Here is a 10,179-nt window from a genome sequence, read left to right on the forward strand (position 1 = left end):
TGGAACTTGTAGGGCAAAGTGCACTCTCTGGCAGGCAAAACGTTTCAACTTTGCACCATCATCAGGGATCCCACGTTGACCTGAATAAACTCGCCGTCTAGATAGTGATGGTCTCGTGATTGACAACGGGAATGCGATTTTCCCAACTAGCGAAATGAATCATCCGGTTTCATAACCGGCTATTAGTTCGGTTCGCTCATTGTTCCAGACTCATGTTTTTCGGGTCGTCTATTCCCGAAAATATGACGGGACGTCAGTATTTTTAAACCGATGACTGATTGGCTCCGCTGTTTTCTCTATTGTCGCAACCTTTTATTACACGAACTCGCCGCACAGCGATGGATTTCTTGGTAAAACAAGCCTCTACACGGTGGCCCAGTTAAAAGAGAGTTCGAAAGGATCTCTTTCAAAGTGCTTGGATGCTTTGGAATGCGCTTCATTTTCAATAAACCTTGACACATAGCGAATTCGGGCGAGTGCAAAGCTCCCTTCTTTCAAGCAATTTTACTGTTGATTGTTTACTCAGATTTGCGACCTTGTTATTATGGCAAGGCAGTTTGTTTCTTTGTTACTGTTTAGGGGAGTTGAGTGTCCATACCATTCAGTTGCACAATCTGAACTGAATCATACAATGTCGAAGGCCTCGGTCACGTTCAGAAACACCGCCGAGGTTTTTCCTTTTTCGAGGAAGTTTCCTGAAGATGACGGACAATCGAAACGTGTGTCACTGACAGTACGGATCCTGCCCGGCCAGATGCATCCAAAAGTGCTTTACCAACTTTTCTAGTCATGGAGAAAATCAATGTCGAACTTTGGCCCAAAAAAGCAATTTTAAAAATCGGGCGCAGATTAAAAAAATTTTCAAAAATTTCCTGAAGATGGCCCAAATTCGAAACTCTTCCCACTTATAGAGCAAAGGTTGCCCTGCCAACTGATTACAACAGTGACTTTCTACCTTATCGGAATGCTGAGTAAATAAACGTCAAACTTGGGTTTGCATCTGCAGCCTCAAACGCCTGACGCACATTAAATAAATTGTGAAAAATCGCCTGAGGATGACTCAAAAACGAAACTTTTTCCACATATGGAACGCACTTCGAATGACAAAACGCGCATAAAATCGAATCTCTAGCTTTTCCAAATTTTGCRAAAATMAATCCCAATYTTCGACTTGCAAAAGCASCTTWAAAAATMAAAGACACACTAAGAAATTTGCCAAAARTTGCCTGAGGACGGCTAAAAATYGAAACSTGTTTCACTGRTRGARTGCAMTTTGCCCTAAAAATCGCTTGYGGAAAAAAATTCCAAATCTACTTCAAAAAAAATTGTCAAAAATCGCTTTTCCAGATACGGCGGAAATAAATGTCAAGCTGAAGCTTGCATAGTAAACTTAAACGATCGAAAGCACAGTCGAAAATTCCTATAAAATCGCCTGAGGATGACWCAAAWWCGAAACTKTTTWCACATATGSAAYGCACTTYSAATGRMAAAAKGCRCRTAAAACCRAATCTCTAGCYTTTCCAAAWTTTGCGAAWATAAATCCCAAACTTCGACTTGCAAAARCACCTTTAAAAMTCAACGACACATTAMGAAATTTGYCAAAAATTGCCTGRGGACGGCTAARAATCGAAACGYGTTTCAYTGATKGAATGCACTTTCCCYTAAAAATCGCTTGCAGGAAMAAAATTYCAAATCTRCTTCAAAAAAAACTTKTCAAAAATCGSCTGAAGATGACTCAAAATCGAAACTTTCCCCACGTAAAATATATTTTTTGTTACAAATTTAATACGAAAGTGATTWTRTCGCTTTTCCGKWTMCGGCGKAAATMAAWGCCAAGCTGAAGCTTGCATAGTAAACCTAAACAATCGAAAGCACATTCGAAAATTCCTATAAAATCGCCTGAGGATGACCCAAAAACGAAACTTTTTCCACATATGGAATGCACTTCGAATGACAAAACGCGCATAAAACCGAATCTCTAGCTTTTCCAAATTTTGCGAAACTAAATCCCAATCTTCGACTTGCAAAAGCACCTTTAAAAATCAAAGACACGTCAAGAAATTTGCCAAAAAAAGGCCTGAGGACGGCTAAAAATCGAAACGTGTTTCACTGATGGAATGCACTTTTCCCTAAAAATCGTTTGCGGAAAAAAAATTCAAATCTGCTTCAAAAAAACTTTTCAAAAACCGCCTGAAGATGACTCAAAATCGAAACTTTCCCCATGTAAAATATACTTTTTCCGAATCCGGCGGAAATAAATGCCAAGCTGAAGCTCGCATTGTAAACATAAACAATCGAAAGCACATTCGAAAATTCCTATAAAATCGCCTGAAGATGACTCTAAAGCGAAACTTTTTACACATATCGAAGGCACTCCGCCTGACAAAATGCCTACAAAACCGATTCTCTAGTTCTTAGAGATCCTGAGAAAATAAATCGCAAACTTCGACTGGCAAAAGCAACGTTAAAAATCACATTATCAACATTTAAAAATTTCTCAGAAACTGCCCAATGATGGTGAAAAATCGAAACGTCTTACACTGATAGAATGCACTTTGCCCTAAAAATTCCAGCCACAAGCTCCTTTCTAACGTGGCCAGTTTCTGAGCAAATAATTACTGAACTTAAGCCGAGCAAAAATCAACCTCATTTTTGAAAAATTCCACCGAATTGCCTGAGGATGACCCAAATTCGAAACTTTCCCCACTCGTAGAACAGAGCTTGAGCTACAAACTGCCGTCAAATGCCAGTTTTTTCCTTATCGGGTTTCTGAGAAAACACCAGTGAAACTAACGCCACTTATCAACAAGCGCAACTACAAAAGTGATTTTGGAAATTTTCCTGCAACCTGCCTGAGGAGGACCGAGAGTCGAAACGTTGCTTCTCCTTTATGAATTGCATGCGCGCGTAGTTTTCTAACATTTCCAGATCGTGAGTGCGAACTAAAGGCCTGTAAATCATCGAAAATCAAAAGCACATTCAAAAAATTCTCAAAAATTGCCTGAGGATGCCACAAAATCGAAACGTCTGCCGCGTATAAAATGCACTTTACTGTACAAAATCCACACAAAATTTATCGTCTAATTTTTCCAGGTCCTGAGGAAAAAATGCAAACTGCTTACAAACAGCGCAACATCTAAACGCAAATCTAAAAAAAAATCTTGGACATAGCCTGATGATGCGCAAAAAACGAAACTTGCCGCTTATAATACACAGGATKCCCCAGAAAATGAACACAAAAGTGATTATCTGGCTTTTTCATGTTCGCAAGAAATTAATGGCAAACCTACGATTTGCATCAGYAACTTACGAAAATCCGACAAATTCGAAAATTTCTCAAAAATCGCCTGACGATGGCCYAACTTCGAAACTTTTTTCGCTGAAAGGACAAAGTCTGCACTGGCATCTGATTGCAAAAGTGACTGTCCAGCTTGTCGGAATCCTCAGCAAATAAACGTTAAACTTGGGCTTACATATGCAGCTTCAAACGTCAACCGCATATTTAAAAAAATCTCAAAAATCGCCTGAAGATGACTCAAAAACGAAACTTTTTCCACATATAGAACACGCTTCGCCTGATAAAATGGGTGCAAATACGATTCTCAACCTTTTCCAGATTCGGAGAAAATGAGTCCCAAACTTCGACTTGCAAAAGCAACTTTAAAAATCAAAGACACGTTAAGAAATTTGTCAAAGATTGCCTGAAGCTGGCTAAAAATCGAAACTTTTTACATTTGTAGAACATACTTGAGCCTACAAAATGCCTACCAGAGTGACACTCCAGCTTTTCCGGATATTGGGAAAATAAATGTCAAACTGGAGCCTACAAAAGCAACATCAAAAATCAAACGGACAATGAAAATGTTCACAAAACTTGCCTGAGGATGAGCCAAAGTTCGAAACTTTGTCCACACAGAGAACACAATTTGCCCAACAAAACGCACACAAACGTGATTTTCGCTCTTCTTCCAGACCATCGGAAAATAATTGTCAAACTTGGACCTGCAAAAGCGACTCAACAATGCCAACGTTCATTAATAAATTTCTCAAAAATTGCCTGAAGATGACTCAAAATCGAAACGTTTGTCACTAATAGAGCAGACTTTGCCCCGAAAATCTGATGCAATAGTGACCGTTCGGCTTCGCAAGTTTCTAAAGAAATAAATGTTTGACTTAAACCTTGGGAAATTCTTGGAAATTGTCTGATGACGACTCAGAATCGAAACTTTATCGATTTATAAACCGGGCTTTTCCTCACAAATCCCAACCAAAACCAGCTGTCTAACTGCCCAATGCGAAACTCCGGCCTGGAAAAAACAAATGCCAAATTTTGTAAAAAACGCCTAAAATTTCCTGATGATGACTTCAAATCGAAACTTTGGCTTCTTATCGAAAGGACTTTGGTCTAGAAAACTCTTCCAAAAGTGACTTTGTCAACTTTGACAAGCGACAGAGAAAATAATTGCCAAACTCTGGCCTGCAAAAAGAGCAGCACATCTACTTGAAAAATCGTCAAAAATTTCCTGATGATGACTTGAAATCGGAACTTTTTCTTCACGTAGAGTATATTTTTTCCTGCCAATTGGAATTTGTTTGAAAAAAGTGCAAAAACATTATTTTTCAAAAACTGAAGATATCTCCAAAATCAGAAACGCTGCAAAAGTTCTAATCGAACCGCTAGAAAAAGGGGATTAATCGTCATGGAAAAAGCGCCATTGACTTTTTCGTTAAATTGAAAAACAAACGCGCTGCAAGCGATTTTTGGATTTTCCCTAATTTTAGGGAAATTTTTCAAAAATCGCCAACTGTTCATCAGGCAAATTTAAATCGGGTTTTCACTGTAAAAAACAAATTCTTTGTAAAATATCGGGGCTGTCAAAATCTATTTAATGCCGCTATTTGGATATTTCCAGCATTTTTGGTTTTTGAAGAAAGCACAACATTATTTTTTTAAAACTGAAGATGTCCCGAAAATCCGAAACGCTGCAAAAGTTCTAATCGAACCCCTCGAAAAAGGGGATTAATCGACATGGAAAAAGCGCCATTGACTTTTTCGTTAAATTGAAAAACAAACGCGCTGCAAGCGATGTTTTGGATTTTTCCCTAATTTTGGGGAAATTTTTCAAAAAACGCCCAATTTTCGTCGGGCAAATTGTAATCGGTTTTTCACAGGTCGGCCTTTGAAACACCCAAACGCGGCAATGGCGCTCAGTATAAGTACCCAGATTCGAAAATCGGCCATCTTCAGGCCAACTTTCAAAAATCGCCAACTTTTCATCAGGCAAATTCTAAAAAAACTGATTCTTTGTAAAATATTGGGCCGGTCAAAATCGATTTTTTGCCGCCATTTGGAAATTTCTAGCTCTTATGGTTTTTGAAAAAAAGCGCAAAACATTGTTTTTCTAAAACTGAAGATAACTGCATAATCCGAAACGTTGCAAAAGTTCTGATCGAACCGCTGGAAAAAGGGGATTGATCGTCATGGAAAAAGCGCTATTGACTTTTTCGTTAAACTGAGAAACAAATGAACTACAAGCGATTTTTGCATTTTTTCCCGAATTTTAAGGAAATTTTTCAAAAATCTCCAATTTTTGATCGCAAAAAATGTGCTCAGTTTTTCGCTTGTTGGTCTTTCAGAAGCACAAAATCGGCAATATCGAAAACAATAAGTGACCCAGTTTTGAAAACCGGCCATCTTCAGTTCAGGTTTAAGTGTGGTGTGATTTTATAGTTTTTTTTCTCCACAACGGATCATCTAATCGAAAAAATTCACTCTTGTTAAAATATCCGGCAAAGCAAAATGTACTTAACGCGAATGTTTTCACGTTTCCCGCGTTTTTGGTTTTCGAAAAATCCACCCAAAACATCATTTTGGAAAACTGAAGATATCTCCCAAACCCGAAACGTTGCAACGTTTTCACGCACGCCACTGGACGGAGGAAGTCAATGCCTGCAACTCTCCAAGTGCGCACTTTTTTCCTAACCTCACCACTGAGGGAGTTTTAAGCGATTTTCGGTCAAATTTGACACATTTTTGACAGGTGGAAATTTTCGTCAAAACTCTCTTTGAGATTTTTTCCAAAATCTCTTCCAGACAAGAACAAGAAGAATCTATTAAAAGGAAACGTCGAAAATCTGCCATCCTCAGACCCAGGCGGCGTTGCCAATGTCGCCGACTTTTCGCCAAAGCTCCCACTTTTAAAAATTGGCAATCCAAATAAACCTTGTTTGTCAGTTGGGGTTTTTCCCGTGTTAAAATCGCGCTCATTTAGCCTCTAACCTGGCTACGGGGGTAATTTGGAAAGTTTCCCACAGTGAAAGCGGTAACGGATGAGTCACGGTTTGTGTACAGGCGAAACGTCTGGTGCGCACTGCTGTTGTCCCTTCCACTCGCTGAGAATTCGGTATTTTTAAAATTAGCTGCGGTTTTTTGCTGTTCGGATCCAATCAAGCGGGCCCGAATATGCGAGATGGATTTTCAGTCGCAAACGCGCAATTAAATCACTCGGATCGAGGTTAGCAGGTTTTTGGGTGCGCGAGTGTCGATGGGGAGTTTTTGCGCGATTACGGTGCACGCCATCACGCTCTAATCGGCCCAAATGGAATGGGGCTCTTAAGGCGCCCGCAATGCTGCCAAACACCGCAAGAAAGCTGAACAGTTAAGGTTGGCGTTGAATTTTCCCTTTAAATGGTTAAACGAAATTCGGTAAAATTAACAATGATCGAGTGAGTCGCCCACCCGCCAATTGGCGTGGGAGTTTTGCGACCAATCAGCAGTGGGCCTTTAATTTTTTTCAATTGTTTGGACGACGACGAGTCAAGAATGCGAGCTCGGCTAATCCATAAACAAACATGAGTGCGCTTTTATTGTGCCAATGTTATAATACGAGCGAAAATAGATCACAAAAGCACCAATTATCTTAATTTTTCGCGTTTATTTTGGCTGTAGGTGGCCGGCGTATTCCGTAATGTCGATGGAATGCGTTCAAAGTTGATTTAAGTGATAAAAAAAAAGTGGAAGCACTCTCGTCATATTTTGCTGATTTTCCCGAATTTTCATAGAAATTGCACAATCGGGCAACAGCGCTTGGATAATTGGACCTTAATTTTATTGATTTTTGATTATATTGATTATTGAAATTGATTTTGATTGAATTTTATTGATTTATTTGAAAGTAAATTAGGTCCAAGACAATTTTCCGCACTTGGTTTAATGTTCAAATTAAAGTTTCCTTCTTACTAATTAAAGAAAATAATTGGAAACAACACCGGTTGATGCTTTGCTTCCAAACTAACAACTTCTGCCAATTTCCCTGAATTTTCGTAAACATTGCACAATCGGGCAACAGCGCTCGAACATTTGGGCTTCGATTTTTTTGCATTTTGGTCTTTTTCGCAGGTTTATTAGGAGGATTTTTTCATTTTCCAATTGAAATTTCCTTTTAACTAATTGAAAAAAAATAATTGGAAGCTACACCGGTTGATGTTTTGCTGCCAAACTAACAACTTCTGCTAATTTCCCTGAATTTTGAGATACATTGCACAATCGGGCAACAGCGCGTGAAAATTTTTGTTTTAATTTTTTTTTTGGGTCTATTTTGAAGCTTTATTCGAAAAATCGGGGTCGTTCTTGCTTCAAACTGCTACTTTTGCGTCTTTCCCAAATTTATTAGGAGCWTTTTTTCATTTTTCAAGCTATTATTTGAAGGGAAATTCGGACGAAGTCAATTTTCAGCACTCGTTTTCATATTCCAATTGAAATTTCCTTTTAACTAATTGAAAACAATAATTGGAAGTAACACCGGTTGATGCTTTGCTGCCAAACTAACAACTTCTGCCAATTTTCCTGAATTTTTGCAAACATTGCACAATCGGGCAACAGCGCTTGAAAATTTTGGTTTTAATTTTTTGATTTGGGTCTATTTTGAAGCTTTATTCGGAAAGTCGGGGTCGTTCTTGCGTCTTTCTCAAGGTCAACATTTTCTAGTCCCTCACTTTCCCTCACTAATCCCGGATTGATCAAACTTGACGGTCAAAGTACGCACTAAATTTACCAATTGTCACTTTAACGCTTTTGATTTAAACCCTCCTCCTCACTAATTTCCGATGCGACTGAGTGAGGGTTAAAACAGGACAAAATTCAATTTGCGCACTCACTCCGCCTCATTAGGTTTCAGTTCCTCTAAGTCCTCTGAAGATCAGCTTTTCCTGCGTCACTTTCATTATAGTGAAAAATAACGGAGTAGACCGTGGTAGAACTTTACTTACCTAAATTCAATCAATGCACTCACTAATTTTTTCTCACTACAAATCAATTTAATGAAATTCATTGGTTGTCGGTTGTTTTTTGCCTTAACATGATATTTGTCACTTTTTCTAGAACGACATCTGGGCAAAACTGAAGTTAGTCCTCACTCCTCCTCACTATTTTTTTTTCAATTTTTGTTGCATTTTTTACAAGATCAGCTTCACTTTGATAGTTTTCAAATTTCTTAGCCTAGTTGCTGGTGAAGCTCCACTTACACCCAACGCACTCACTTTTTCCTCCTTACTAATGATCGATTTGAATGGAAAATATTGAGCGTCGGTTGTTTAATGCACTAATCTGTCATTCGCCTATTTTATATGCACGAAACTTTGACAAACTGAATTTTGCCCTCACTCCTCACTAATTTTGATGGCATTGTAATCCGTTGAAGAGCGAATTTATTCTTATGAAGAGCTTCACATAAATATTTTCATATTTTTCAGCTCAGAAACGTGGCCAAACCTTACTTAAACCCAGTGCACTCACTTTTTCCTCCTCACTAATGATCAACTTCAATGAAAAATATTGCGCGTCGGCTGTTTAATGCAATAATTTGTCATTTGTCAATTTTCTATGCACGAAAYTTAGACAAASTGAACTGCGCACTCACTCCTCACCAATTTACYCTTTAACTACTTTGCACTGGTTATTTCCCATATTTTTTAAATGCRAAAGCCGTTCGAACTTACTTCTTACCAGTGATTTTAACCCACTCACTCATTCACTAAATCACCGAACTCACTTTCTCAGTAATTTCTCCCTTTTGTGTTTTAAAATTTTTCGATGATATTAACTCACTCACTAATTTCAACTCATTTACGCACTAAATCACCAAACTCACTTCCTCACTMATTTCTCCCTCTTTTTTACTAGTTTTTTAAGATCCTAACTTTTTCACTCTCACACTCACTCACTCACTAATTTCAACTTACTCACTAAATCACCGAGCTCACTTGCTCACTAATTTCTCCTTCTGTTTTACTAATTTTTGAAGATCTTAACTCTTTCACTCTCACACTCACTCACTAAATCAGCGAACTCCCTTCCTCACTAAATTCCGACGAGATGCACTTTTTGAAAGATCGATTTATTTTTGCTTCACTTTGAGGATTTACTCATTTATTTGGCAGTAAAAGTCGTTCGAATTCAATTTTTTAACAGTAATGTTTTAAACTTACTTCCTCGTTACTAATTTCCCGTTATTTTTTCGTCTGTTTTTGCATAATTTAATGAGGGGAACTTTCTTCCTCACTAAATTGCTATCCGATGCACTTTCTTCACACATCTCACTTGATCACACTGGCTTTCTAATTCAAGTTCCTCACTAATTTCTCCTCTTCCTCACTAATTTTTGTGTCTATTATTTTTCTATTTATTTACCTTGAAAAATGGGCAAAAAGCAATTGTAACTGTGGGTTTCTAAACCTACTTCCTCACTAATTTATCAGCGCCCTCACTAATTTTTGAAAATCTTCACTACTAAAAAAGCATTCATCACAATCACTTTTCCTCACTAATTTTTGAAGATTTTGATCCCATTGACATTTTTCTAAGCACTCGCTAATACGAAATTCTGTCTTTGGTCTATTCAACGACTGTCATTGACGCTGAACTATAGCTAAACGAATGGGAGCGAGAGAGACAGCGCTAGTATGGGCTACTCCTAAGGCAAATTATTTCTCTTTAGAATTTCGAGCTGCAAATATTTGCTGGTTTGGTTTAATAAATGTGAATTTCAAATTGACTAGAAAAACACTATTTCTTCACTAATTTTCGAAAATTTTGCCTCGTTCTGTATTTTTCAATGCACAAACTGAACAAGAAAGTCGTCAAACTGTCATGGAACGATTGCCATTTTAGACCTAGTAGAG

General features: G+C 38.1%; 1 protein-coding gene across 1 annotated transcript in view; it reads left to right on the plus strand.

The window, feature by feature from the left end:
* Positions 1-6,433: 6,433 nt before the first annotated feature.
* Positions 6,434-10,179, plus strand: part of LOC109539319 (rho GTPase-activating protein 21) — a gene marked incomplete in the record, with an annotated part of 91,600 nt that continues 87,854 nt past the window's right edge. Inside the window, 1 exon segment of the mRNA XM_048663036.1 lies at positions 6,434-6,664.

This window comes from Dendroctonus ponderosae, unplaced genomic scaffold, assembly GCF_020466585.1.
Source record: "Dendroctonus ponderosae isolate FM_Combo_2020 unplaced genomic scaffold, Dpon_F_20191213v2 Dpon_F_20191213_12, whole genome shotgun sequence".
NCBI lineage: Eukaryota > Metazoa > Arthropoda > Insecta > Coleoptera > Curculionidae > Dendroctonus > Dendroctonus ponderosae.